The sequence below is a fragment of the Sitophilus oryzae genome, unplaced genomic scaffold (genome assembly GCF_002938485.1).
Source record: "Sitophilus oryzae breed Bouriz unplaced genomic scaffold, Soryzae_2.0 scaffold_1494_pilon_pilon, whole genome shotgun sequence".
Taxonomy (NCBI): domain Eukaryota; kingdom Metazoa; phylum Arthropoda; class Insecta; order Coleoptera; family Curculionidae; genus Sitophilus; species Sitophilus oryzae.
The window spans coordinates 263,107-278,274 of record NW_022146163.1 but is presented as its reverse complement, the minus strand read 5'-3'; positions in this window follow the sequence as shown (position 1 = coordinate 278,274).

Sequence of the window (15,168 nt, the reverse complement as noted above, 5' to 3'; positions counted from 1 at the left end):
ACCTTTTTTACGTAAAAAAAACGTCGTAAATGTATATTTTTTACTCAGTAGCTTTGTACAGGTACGGACAAAAAGTTATTACTTTTCAAAACCAGTTAAAAAATATATGGGTGGCGTCCTTTACAATAAGAGTTATATTGAAATCAAAATCAAATATCTCATGTCAAAAAACTCCTAGACACCAATTTTCATCCAAATATTGACGTTACATCATAAAATATTTGGAAAAAATCGAAATAAAAATGAAACTTCTACACCCTGTTTCCCCGAAACTAACATTTTAGGACGTACATTTATACGATTTTTTTTACTTATTTTTAGTTGCAGAATAGATTGCCGAAGTTTCCGGAATACAGTTCGGATAATCCTGTATATTAAAATATTTAAACATTAATATTGTTGTCAAAACATTTTTAAATATTTTATTGCACGCAAAATGGAGGTTTTGGAGCCTCATTTCGGAGATTTCTCATTCTGGTGTCTCTATCTTCTTTTTCACTTGTAAATAATTAAACTCTGGAGAGTTATTTGCGTGTGTCCTTTTTACACCTTTTAATCTGCTCCGCTGGATTTATTGCGACAGAAGGACTAAACTGGAAAGATTTTTTCATTAGTCGTTATAAATTATAAAAAAAGCTGGTGGGGATTTAGTATATAGTCCATAAATCTTTCCTTTTTATTTTTATAATTAATGAATTCGGATTTTTTAAGAATTTAGTAGATTTTAAATACTTTCTATATGCGAAGAGAGAAACAATAAAAGAAATTTTAACATTAAAAAAATGAACAGTATACTTTACTTTAATATTCAGTATGGTACTTCTTCTACAGCATGTCCCCAGATTGTCTTTATAAGAGGGAGAGAGAGAACTTTTTTATTATTGACATTTTGAGAAATTTACATTCTTCATAAAACATGTTGCTTGTTCGAAAATGGTTAATCCCGTTTATACTTTTCAAAATTTCCATACCGTTATAGAGAAAATTTTAAATAACATGAAAATATTATTGAATTTTCTAAAAATCAAAGGGCGTTTCTATGGTAATATCAATTCGATTTCGTTCTTTGATAGATTATTATTAATTTTAGTTATTATTAATTTTGATTAACGTCATGTTTTTTTGCTGTCAGCCTGTCCATAGCATTGAACTAAATAAATTTTGTGCTTGTTTAACATTATAAAACAGCAAAAAATATGACTTATTAAATATATTATAATTCTATCAATAACAATCTATCAAAGAATGTAAACGAAATTATATTCGATAGAAAGGCGTTTTGATTTTTAGGACTATGAAAAAATTCAACTAAATTATCAATTTCTTTTTTAATGTTCTCTAAAACGGTATTGAAATTTGAAAAGGTATAAATGAAACTAAACATTTTAGACCAAGCATAATTTTTATAAATAATGCACTTTTCTCAGAATGTCAATAATAAAAAAGGTTTTCCTCTTGTAAAAGACAATCAGGGGATTTACTGTAGTATGGTACTACGTATATAAAAATTGGTTGTTTACAAATATCTTCTTTATTTTTTATCTTTATTTGGAGATTTCGAAATTAATGATGTAGGGTCCTCTAATTTTTTCATAATATCATCGTCTTTTCTATTGAATCATCTATCTCGAATATACTGTGAATTTTTATAAGGGTTACCCTGTATAAAAATTAATGATTTCCGAAAAAATGTTGATGTATGTTCCACTCCCAAAATGTGCGTTTTATATAAAATTAAAATATCAAAAAACTGTTAAACTTAAGTGAAGGACTGATTTTCTTTTGATCTGAACTTATTCAGAATTTCATATACAGGGTGGTCCGAATTATTATCAGGAAACTTCGGCAACACATATTCTGCAGATAAAATTAAGTTAAAATGTTCGTATAAGTTTATGTCATAAAATGCTTCATTTTGGAGATACAGGGTGAATAAATTTAATTTTTATTTAGAACTCTTCCAAATTTCTGAAATAACATCGATATTTGGATAGAAATAGGTGTCTGGGTGTTTTTTTTACATGAGAAATTTAATTTCGATGTTGATGTGACGCCTACTTGTAGGGGTAGCTACTTACATGTTTTTTAACTCTTCTGATAAGTGATAAGTAATAACTTTTCGTCCGTACTTATGCAGGGTGAGTCTTAAATAACTGCAAATATTTTCAGGGGTGGTACATATATTTCGACCCCAGGAACACGTCTACAATTTTTTTTCGAAAAAAAAGATTTTGAAAATCGTGCATTTTCTTTTAAATTTCCCTGTATATTTTTCGAAAACTTTTTAGAACTGCCTGTTCACCGCAAATTTTCCCACGGTCGGTATAATTTCTTAATCTCTGATATTACCATAGTTACGGCTTTACTCTATGGTTACGGCACTGAAACGGATGCAAATACAGAAAAAATCCGGTGGCTCTCAAAATTTTCAAACTAAAATAACTCAGTTATTTTGGACTTATCTGAAAAATGGTTCAGTATGGTAAAAAGAAAATATGTTTCTTTTATCGAGATCTCTCAGCCATGAAAATATTTGCACTTATTTAAGACTCACCCTGTATTATATTATCAAAAAATATATAAATATATGTCCGGTTTATTGCGCAAAAAAGACTTATGGTAAAAATAACTGCGAGACCATGGAATCGAAATAATGAATACATGTCATCGTTAACAAAAAATAAACATGTTGACTAAATAGTTATTAGAATGAAATGGTAAGTTTGGAAATTATTTTTTTGCCAAATAATGTTCAACATAAACTGTTTTATCATATTTTTTTCTAGAAAAAAATTAAATTGAAAGAAGTAATTTTAAAATTAATCATTTAAATAAAATTATTAATTTTAAAATAAATTTAAATAAAATGTTAGTATCACGTGGCTGAAGTTTCGTACACTATTTCTTACACCCTGTATAAATAGTAATAATAGATGTCGGAGATTGTTCAACTCGTTCATTTGTATTTCTCTGTGCACGCATTCCCATTTATATTATACGAATTTAACTGACCACTTTCCATATTCGAATGGGAAAACTGCTGTGGAGTTCGATTTCCCAATGATCCTGATCTATTTCGGTCGAAAATGAAACAGACACGGGCTACGTGGATTCATTTGCATGCTTTTTTCGTACATTCGGATTGTCCGAATCGGAAAAACAAATTGGAAAAAAGGTCGGCCTTGGAAAGTATTTTTCTTCAAAAAATAGGAAAAACAGCCAAAATAAATATTTAAAATTGCTCTACCTCATTTCGGCCTTCCAACGACCTTGCCCTATTCCATATTCCTATAACGCCGGCTAAACTATCGACGTGTTGACAGGCAGGTTATCGAACCCACGCGGCTCTAGCATGTCGTTTTTTCAAAGATGGGTCCCATATAAACGCGGCCAGAAGTATTTTCAATACTAAAATTGTATTTTAAATTTCATTCTAGAGAACCACGACGGCTATGTTAAAGACACTATTTTTTAATCAAGGAGCTTTGAGTCAATATTTTTTAATTCTCTTTCGTGTCGATTGCTGATTGAATTGGAGCCAGAAATGGCTTAAAACGAAATAAGTCAATTTCCAACAGATATTCAGGCTGAGGCGATAAACGCCATATCCAAACTACTTCCATTTAAATCCCGAATAACTTATGAAAAGGAATACAAAAATTTTCAAAAATGGAAGCAATTAAAAAACGTGCGAGAAGAAATAAAGTTCTTCACCTATCCTCGCTGTTAAAGTATCATTTAATCTACCCTTGCGGTTAAAGTACTATTTTATCTATTATTTTTGATAGATATAAGGCAATTTTAACAGTTGCTATGGAAAAAAAAGAAGTATATTTTCTTTATGCCGTTTTTCAAATAGCCGTGTTATTTTACTTTGAATAGTTAAAAATATGATTTTTTTCTTAAATCTTGAGTATAACTGATTTTTTATAGTATTTTCGTTTTTCTAAATTTAATCAACCTCGGTTGCCTCTGCTACCCAACTTGTTCTTTGAGAAAGAGTGATTTAAAAACAAAATTTAAAAAAAATCATTATTATGGCTAATTTTTCAAGTTATGGTTAATTTTTTAAAATTTCTGTATAGAAGAAAAAATAAAGATAAATAACAAAAGAATTCTTGTATTTTCTCCCAAAATCTCTGTTTATTTTCTAATTTATAACGACCATTGAAGATATTCCCCAGGTTAAAATCTTTCCCTGCAATAAATTTAAGGGAGGAATTAAAAGGTGTAAAAAAGACACACGAAAATAACTCTGTGGAGTTTAATTATTCATGAAAGGCAGAGAAAAGAGAGATTTTGGTGAGAAATCCTCGAAATGGGGGCAGCAAGCACTTTATTGTGGTGGCAATAAAATATTTAGAAACGTTTTGATACGAGTACAAGCTCTTAATTTTTTAATATAGTGTAATGCTGGGTGATATAACGGGGGATTGCTTTTAATGGTCCTTTTAGTTGTGGTTTGATAAACATTTTATTGAAGATTCAGTTTCATTTGTATTTTATTCCATCGAATTCATTCGAATAATATATATTATAATATGTATATTACCCCTTCAGTATATATTTTTCTTCTTACTCAACCCGCATTCATACACTCCTGGATATATGTCTCTCCTATATCCTTTTCCATGTCACCTTGTTTTGTGCTGTATTTAACCACAGTTTACCTGCCACTTCCCTAATGTCGTCACCCAATGCTTTTATCTTGGCTTACACAGTGTTATTTTTTTTTTGTTTTAGCGAGGTGGAAAGATCTTTTATAGACGAAGTGTGGGACTCTTCCGATTGGACCTACCCACTAAAAACCACCCCGTGTCTAACACCATTCATGCTGGAAACCGCTCTCGCATTACTTCAGCATGAGGGCTGCCCTCGCTTATTTGCGTTGCTCTTCCTTTTTCTTCAGTATTTTCTTAACCGTGGCATGTGTCGCGGTCCATAGTTTTTTACCGCCAACCAGTCCAGCATACATGCTCTCCACAGTGAATACTTGTGCAGTCTGCACCTCAAAATATTTCCTCTCATTGACCCCGCGTGGGCAGTTGTACAGAGTATGCTCAACATCCTCCTCTATTGTGCAATATGAGCATCTCTCAGTTTGTGATCGAGCACGTTTATAGAGGTATTTGTTAAAGCATCCATGACCGGAGAGGGCCTGGGTCATAAAATAGTCAACTTCCCCATACGACCTATTAATCCATTGTTTTATGTCCCGGATTATCCTGTAGGTCCATCTACCAGTACTGGAGCTCTCCCATTCCAACTGCCATGCATTTAGTAAGTTTTCTCGTGCCTCCTGTTTATGAAGGCCCATATATGTTTCATGTCTTTCTCGCAGCAGTAGGTGTATCGGGGGGATACCTGCTATAACCAAGGCTGCATCCCCCGAGATAGTCCTATACGCGCAACATGTCCTGATTGCTGCAACCCGTTGCAATCGGGCAAGCTTTATTTCATTTTGGGCTTTTGATATTGCTCGTATCCATACAGGAGCGGCATAAAGTAGTTGTGAATGGACTACCCCAAGCATGACTCTTCTTTTCGAAGCTCTTGGGCCCCCAACATTTGGTAGTAAACGTGGTAGTGCTCTTAAAGATTTCTCAGGTTTCAGAATGGTCATGCCTATGTGCCCTTTAAAGGTGAGTTTTTTGTCCAGCCACACTTCCAGGTATTTGATTGTATCTTTCGGCTTTACTCTAGTACCCTCTACTTCGAAAACTACGGGAGAAATATTTCTCTTTGTGGAAATTACCACAGCTTCTGTTTTCTCCGGTGCTAATTTTAATTTATTACGCATCATCCAGGCAGAAACTTTATAAGGGCAATGTTTGCTTTACTCATCAACAGATGTTCATTGTCAGCAACAACAACTAGGGCCATGTCATCAGCAAATCCAATTAACATCACGCCGCTAGGTAGATCTATGTTTAGCAGGCTGTCATACAATATATTCCACAGTGTTGACCCCAACACTGAGCCTTGGGGTACGCCACTAGTGACACTAATAATATAATTTTTGCGGTCCCTTCAGCTTCCATAATTATTCGTCTGCTGTTAAGTATGACGCAATAATCTCAATCAAGTTCCTATTTATTTCCCTTTCGACAAGTCTATTTAGAATTAATTGTCTAGATGCGCTATTAAAGGCATTTCTAACGTCCAACGTGATGACTCCGCAAAGCTTTCGGTTTTGTGGGGCATAATCTGCTGCTTCTTTGGCAATTTTCATTACCTGCATAATAGCGTCTACGGTTTGCCTTCCCTTTCTGAAGCCAAATTGATTTATTGACAGGCCACCCGTCCTGTCAAGCTCATGATTTAGTTTTGCAAGTATCATCTGTTCATAGAGTTTTCCTTCCACATCCAGAAGGCATATTGGTCTATATGCTGAAGGGTTTCCTACTTCTTTATTAGGTTTCTTGATGAGAATTAGCTTTGCAATCTTCCATTCAAATGGAAATATTTTCCTTTCCGCTAAACGGTTGTAAATAGTCAACAGATAATCAGGCTTCGCTTTCGTTATTTCTTTTAGTACTTCTCCTGGGATACAACCTGGACCAGGAGATTTATTATTTATTTTACACAGTGTTATTATATGCGCCCATCTATCTTCCAGTCTAGCAACTTCTCCAGCCCATTGCCATTTCATCTTAGGCACTTCCTGAATTATATCGGTAACTCTTGTTTGCCTCCTGATTACGAATTTTTTATTGCAGACCTACCCCTAGCATACATCGTTCCATAGCTCTTTGTAGTGTTAACACAGCAGAGTTTATTTGCAATTTGTTAGACTGGTTGTTTCCAGTCCGTATGTTTGCACTGACAAAATACAGGTGTTATATACTTTTTTCTTCAAATTTATAGGGATCGTGGATATTATTTTTTTGAATATGGCCCAATTTGCCGAAGGATGCCTAATCGTATACGTCTTGTAATTTTTAAATGTTGGTTTTCTTTTCCAAGTCTAATATTGTGGCCTAAATATATATATTCTCTTATCGGGCAAAACCGACAGTAAGATTAGCCATGGAAACATGACTAAAATATGACTACCCGAAGACACTTTAAGGTGAGTAAAACTTAAACCCAGTTCAAAATTTTAATAGGTTATTTAGTGACTTCTTATCGTTGAAATTAGTTCAAAAATTAGGTATTTGACGATTCAAATTGATCGAGCCATTTTTGAGGGTTAAACTAGGCTTTTAATCATCTTATAATCCTACACTACAAGAAAAATATACCTAAATAAAGTTGTCAAGTTCAGCGTTGATCCGTTTTAACATGAACTCGAGTTTAAGTCATGTTTGTACAACCACGCCTTAGTATTTCTGCCTTCCGGCTTCATCAATACGCTAGGAATCAGCAATGATGAACTAGTGATCCTGAAAAAGAAAAAGTCAGGCAAATGAGGCACGAAGCACAATTTGCAACCTGGTTAAGCACTTAAAATGTCGACGGGTAATCATATTTTAGTCCTAATTTTACTGTGAGTTTTGCCCGATAATTTCGTTTTTTTATTACAGTCCACGATAACATCCTTTGTTTATATTCTCTTTTATATATTCGATTATATTATTTTGTATGTATATGTTGGTATCTTCAGAACTTGGTACTTTTCTTGTATTAAGTTTATGTTCAGTCCTATCTTTGCAGATGATCGATGTAATTCATTTAACATTTCATCTAGTTCTGTGATGTTGTTACCTATTACATGTATATTATCAGCAAATCTGAGGTGGTTTAGTCTGATACCAACTACGCTTGTTGTCTAATTCCAGGTTTTTAAATACCTCTTCTAGAGCTAGACTAAACAGTTTAGGTGACATGCTGTTTCATACCTCTCTCCAATACTATTCTGTTGGTCGTAGTTGTTGCATCTAATCTGATATGCATTCTTCTGCATATCATTAATCTGATATGCATCTTCCTGGTAAATATTTTCAATGATTTAGGTATATTTTGAGTTTATTCTTGCATTTTGTAGAGCTCCTAATATTGACCAAACAAAAAGAATAATTTGACGTTTCAGCGTGTATCTCTTCCCGCCATCGAAAGCAAAAATTTAAAGTGCTTTTAAATATCTAAATCCATTATAAGATGAAAATATTCTGCCCCAAATATATTAACCCAAAAGTTATAATAATAGTACCGTATGATCGAAAAAAAACGGCGTCCAGTTGGCTGGGAAATGACGATCAATGACATTTCCCATATAAATTTACATCGCAACCAAACCAAGCCATCGTTAACGCCGTTTTTTCTCGATCATACGGTATATTGTCTTATTAGGAGCAAAAACGGCACTTTTTGTGGCGAGGCTGTTGACATATGACATACAGTCGAATCACAAAAATTCATTTTTACTCCGAATAGAATATGCTATTTTTTTCGGACTGCGGATGTAAAGCCGTTGTCCTAGCCTTGTGAGTATCAAGCAGATCACACATTTTCTGAAATAGTCTTGACTTAAAGTTCCTTCCTTGGTCAGTGTGGAGCTCTAAGGGAATTCCATATCTACTGAAGACATTATTGACTAATACTTCAGCTACAGTCGATGCTCCTTGATTTGGAATGGCAAAAATTTCCGGCCATTTACTGAAAATCCATCGCCACTAAAACGTACTTGTTGCCCTTTTGCATTTCAGGGAACGGACCTTTCCCACACTTTCCCACGTACGCTTTACAATATATTCCCAATCACCAATGAATTCTATTGAGCCCAGAGAGCTTTGGAAATCAGCCCTCTGTCCGCAACATCTTGCCACGACGCGACGGTCTCTCGCCATTACCTTCCTTGAGCCGTAGTATTGCTCCGATGTCTGTATCTTCCATTTGGTCTTTCCTCAATCCACGTCGTCCACTGTTCGGTAGCTCTAAGTTGCGGAAACGCCACAAGTTTTCAAAGAATTTGAAACGTTCTAAATATTATAAAAAGATTGAAAAGTCATACCTTGTATGTAAGTATATATCGAGAAACTATGGTTACGCTAATTGAATTTGGCACTTTATGTCAGTTTAATAATATATTTTCGTACTTTTATGCTTAGGCGTAAAAGTCCTACACTTTTTTTCACTAGGCGTTAAAATTATTTTTTTTATATTGACAATCACGTCGCAAAAATTAATTTTTGTAAAATGTTCTTTATTTTGGTAATAGAGTTCTGTAAAAAATTGTCTAAGAAATCTAGAACGGCTACAACTTATATATAAAACTTATGTCTGAATCAAAAGCTCAAAACGCAGCTGAAAGTAACGACGCAAAAAAGTAATACGCGATTTAAGCTACTGACTGAAGAAAATCATAAAGATTAACCCTCTAAACTTGCTTGTTCATTTCTGCGCTCGATTACAGGCGCGAGACTGTTTCTATTAGGAGTAAAACAATTTAATCCAAAACCTTCATTTAGTTTCGAATTAACTTATACGCGAGAAACGGCTATTATTTTAAACGATGTTCTCGAAGAACTGAATTCACTAAAACCTAAGTAGTTGAAGCAGTTTCTGTAGCTAACGCTTTTCTGCATGCAATCTGGAATAAACTATCGAGCTGTTTTATTGAGAGTCAGTAATTGGTTTCGTTCAAGCGGGATGAAAGGAGATGTAGAACTAAAACTGAGTCATATACATAGATGTAGATTGCATAGAAGGGGGAAGTTGTATTGTCTCCCCCTTTCTTGAGTTACAACCCCTCATACAGGATGGCGCTTCTCATACGACGCGGAGGCTCCAAGGAGAACGGAAGTTTATATCAAAATGAAATTTTGCGAGCATATGTAAGTTAACTGAAAGCATCTTCCAAAAATATAGGGGTTCTACAGGGTGTCCCAAAAAAAGTTACACATCAAAGTCGTGTTTTTTTGTAATGGAACACCCTATATATTAACTGATTTTCGGATTCTAGAAGGAAAATAAAAGTGAGTTTTATTAAGGAAGCATATGCCTAAACTGTAAGGATTTTGACATAATATTTCACATTTTGTAAAAATGAAGATTAAGAGATTTTGTTTTGGTTTTAACTCACACAAAATGATTTGAGTTGCTAAAGTTGGACTAATTAAATAGCAATGTAGAATTAACGTCAGACATCACAACCACCTAGATTTTATCAAATAATAAAAATCTACTGTAATTAAATCATAAAAATGAAAATATCTAGGAAAATCTTTGTTTAAGGGGTTTGGGCAACCATAGTAGTATTTTGAAGACACATGAATTCCCCATTGAATATCGAAATAATATACTTGGTGTTCCATTTAAAATAAAAGTGGAATTTGCTTTTAGAGGTGACCAATGTTCAATATTAATCTTTTCTATCCCCCTGTATAACTTTTTGGGTCAAGCTTTAATATGATTTAAAGTACAATAGTTATTTTAACTACATATTAGACTATATCGGGTAAATTCCAGTTTAAGTAGCTTTTATTGAAATTTAAAAATTCTGCTTCATTTCATATTCTCCTCTAATAAAACTCACCTTTATTTTTCTCTCAGAATCCGAAAATCAATTAATATACAGGGTGTTCCATTACAAAAAACAGAACTTTGATATGTTTTCTTGTTAGAACTTTTTTTGGGGACACCCTCTAGAACTCTATATATTTTTAGAAAGTGCTCTGAATTAGAGTGTCATGGATGCGTTAAAAATATTCATTTTTAATCAAGGAGCCTTGGAAAAATAGATTTCATCGTCTAATGTTTTTCGTGTCTTGTCCTGGAAGGTTAAAAGATGACCAAATCGTATTTTTTTTATCATATCTCAATTTTTTCAAATGGAATAACGGTGGCTTATTAGCATATTTGGAAAAAGTGTTTTTTATGAATAACTTGGTACCACACGTTATTTCGAATCAAATTGTCGTTATGAACCGCATGTTACAATTACAAATAAACTATATGCGAAAATGTCAAAAGTTGACATATGATATGTCATTCTATTCAGAATGTCATTTTCTGTCGAATAAAGTAAAAATATACCGAGGGTGTCATTTAAAAATCAAAAGTTATAGTCATTTCCTGTGTCACTGGAAATGACTCGAACTTTTGAATGAAAAACAACTGAATACGTCAATCAATCCTATTTTATGTCATACACTAACATACCAAATCGCGTTTTTTTTATCTGAAAAAAATAAAGAAGTTATAGAGGTGAGCCACTTTTGAGCCACTTTCCATGGTATAGAACTTTCCCCTTTAGTACTTTAATACAACCAAAAGATGAAACTACATAACTAAAATATCTTTGTGGGATATTTATATAGGTGCGTGAAAAGGAAGGACCTATTGTGAAAGGACAATACCGAGCTCCAGTTATGTGGAATGTAGAACATTTCTTGGTTATAATAACGACGCATGTATATAGGCAGGTTTAAGGGAAAAGGTTGTTAAAAGCTGACATAAAGATATGTGCGTGTTAAAGGGTTCAACTCTATAATGTACAAACGACATAAAAGGACCGCCAGAATTGTTTAGATAGAAATTTCAATGTTTAAGGATAATTTTATCTTTTGTAGAAAACTTGATTTCATGAATAATCTAAAATGTAAAAAATGTCTCACAACAAAGTTCTTACTTCTTCACTACAAAAAGTTGTGAGGTCTCATGTAAAACCAAGCCAATTATTTTAGTTAGTGTCTTTGAAAGAACCTATAATATATAACTTAATATTTAATAATAACATCTTAAAATTTTGATGCATTTTAAATCTATACTAATATATAAAATCCTTAAGTGACTGACATACTGATTAATCACGATCCTGCTCAAACCACTCAACGTAAGAAGCTCAATTTTGGCATACAGGTTGATTCTAGGGTGGAGAGGTTCGATAAGAAGGGATTTTTCGAAATTTCAGTTCCAAAAGGGTGAAATCATCCCTCAAATATTACAATATTTTTTATTTATAAAACGGCCAAGTTTCCGAAAAAACGCTTAAACACGTATATTTTATTTTGTTTTTTTACATATTTTAAGATTTTTTAAAAATGTATACAGGGTGATTCGAAAAATCTGGTCATTGATTAATCACGATCCTGCTTAAAGCGCTTGACGTAAAGCGCTGATTTTTGGAAAACAGATTGACTTTAGGTTGTAGAGGTTCGATAAGAAGGAATTTTTCGAAACTCGAATTCTAAGGGGGTGAAACTATCCCTCAAATATTAAAATATTTTTTATTTAAAAACCGGCGAACAAAAACTCTTAAACACATATATTTTATTTTGTTGTTTTACATATTTTAAGATTTTTTATAAATTTATACAGGGTGTTTCATAAAATATGACCATTTTCACGATTCTGCTTAAACTGCTTGACGTTTAAAGCTGATTTTTGGTAAACGGATTGACTGTGAGGTGTAGAGGTTCGATAAGGAGGGGTTTCTCGAATGTCAAATTCCAAGAGGGTGAAAACGCCCCTAAAATATTACAATATTTGTTATTTAAAAAACGGTTAGTCTTTCGGGAAAACGCTTGGACAAGCATAATTTATTTGTTTTTTTTTTACATTATTTAAATTATTTAAAAAATCATACAGGGTGTTCTAAAAAGTTGGGTAATTTCTTAACCACGATTCTGCTTCAACTGCTTGACGTAGAAAGCTTATTTTTGACAAACGGATTTTTCGAAAGTCAAATTCCATCCAGATGAACCTACCCCTCAAATATTACTGAGTTATATAATAATATCGCCATATTGTTTTTTCTCAAGCTGACATAAATGTGAGAAAATTTTATCCAGTTTGTATGTTAATGGAAATTCTTGCTTTGCTTTCTCATGACCATTACAAATGATTAATTCGACGCGAACGAAGTCGCTGGTACACGCTAGTTTTAATATAATTTGTTCTAGTGGGCTGATTTTGATGTTTTTTAAGTTTAAGCAATTTGTTGCTAAATTATTTGAATTTTTAGTGTGTCTTTCTAAATTAAAAATAACACCCATCCCCTTTTCTGTTAGTTTTGTTTCACTTTACCCTTACAGATTCTGGCCTACTTTTAATCCAGAGATTTTGACAAATTTGAATATTAGAAGTACCGTAAACCGGGGCTACTTCGGACAACACGGGTAAATTCGGACAACGGGTCCTTGAAAGAGAAAAAAATTGAACGGGGTAGCGAAATCATCAAAGCGGCCGCGGCCGCGTGTTGACTGGAAAGTGTTTAAAACAGTTGCCCTTAGACGTTTCTTAAGTACCAGAGTGTTTTTCGAGTCCGGCGTATTTTTTACGTCAATTTTTGTAAGTGTGCAATTTTTGTTGTTTTTTGTGGAAAAAGTAACTGGCGTACAACTAAACCTATTATTCATAAAGTCGTACTTTTTCCAGTATTCAGTAGGTATATTATCTGAAAATGTTTTATGTAATTTGAAGATTCTTAATCGTTCAATTTTTTTTCCAGATGGTCGTAAGCAAAAAAATCATATTTTGAAGGCTAACTTCGGACATGGTTCGAAGTTACAAACAGCAACTGGGGAGTCGCCCCTACCAAAATTATTCACCAGAGAGGTTACAGCAAGCAGTAGCAGATGTCAAATCCAAGCGAAAAACCTTAAGAGAGGCGGCTGAGTATTATAGGATTCCCAAATCCACAATTGGGGATAAAGTTAAGGGGATTCATAATAAGAATCCAGGACGCAAACCAGTGCTGAGTATCGATGAAGAAGCAAAGTTTTAGACTGATATTTTTAGAAATAATCAATCTTTTTTAATTATTATATAATTATTTAGAAATAATCAATCTTTTTTAATTAATAAAAATGTCTTAAATAATGTTTGAAGTTATTAATTTTTTGAGTTTTTATTAAAAAATGAACTTGATTTTTTTAAAACTTATATTTTTGTCCGAAGTTTCCTTTTAACTGGTATAACATCAAATTTACACATTTTTAAAGGTATGTCCGAAGTTACCCCACCTATGGGGATAACTTCGGACACTGTTCAAACAAAAAATATATACGTTAGAAAAAAAAAGTTTAACATTTTTTTTAGTTAGACATAGGGGAAGGATGTAGTAACCCACACAAAAAATATTGGTTGAATTTGAACACACTTAGGTCAAGAAACTTACAAAAAATCTCAAAAACTGTCCGAAATAGCTCCGTTTTACGATATACATTATTTCCGGGATTATTTCTTTATCTCTTGTTTTTCATATACAGGGTGGTGCCTTTCATACGACGCGGAGAGTCCAAGAAGAACGACTGTTTATATTGAAATTAAATTTTGGGAAGTATACGTTAAACAAAATTTATTATTAATATTATTTTCAATTTGAAATTACAAAATGCTACTACTATTCAAATGAAGCGGCAACGCTATAACGCCGGCAAATTATTTAAATATTCTTGATACCAATTAAACTTTAAGTTACGTAATCGAGGGCACGATATTTAAATTCATTGTTGCCAACACATGGACATATTCGGCGCCTCACTGACTAACTAAAATTTAAATTTTCCGCTGAGGATTCAGGTGGTAGCTCTGCTCTAAAAAATGTGCCCGAGGTTTTGTGAATGTAAATAATTACTGTTTAAGTATTTATAATTAATTTATTTTTGTTTCCTAAAATATTTTGATTAAAAGAAAATATGTAAAAATTGGGCAACACTGTGCCGGTCAAGCTTAATCACGCGACTAAAAGTTTATTTGATATGAACTATAGATGTGGAGCAGGTAAAAAGTCAAAGGTGGCACTTAAAAATTCAAATTTTCAAAAAAAATGAAAATCGATGATTTTCCATGCGTCAAACATACGGTCGTCGTGAGATGTTATTGGTTTGAAGCAAATATTCATTTGCTTCAAGATTTGCAACAAAGCTATTTTATACTGTTCCATTAACAATATGACTCTCGGTGAATGTTGAAAATAATCTAAATTAAAATACTGAAAAATGGCCGTTAATTGAAAAATAATTTTCCTATGCAATTAAATTATATTCTTCTTTTATAATTCCTAATTTTGAATCAGTTTTGTACTGACGAAGACAGATATTCTAATTCATCCTTTCAAAACTACTATATTCATAGAACCTTTCAGTCTGACTCCCTAATTTCAGCTTTCGGCGCTGAATTTCCTCCATCTGCGCGTTGATAAATCAGTTGGTAATGCAGTTGGGCTCTAACTACGCTTATACATAATCCATTTAACTGTTTACCTTCTTTTGATGGGCCAGG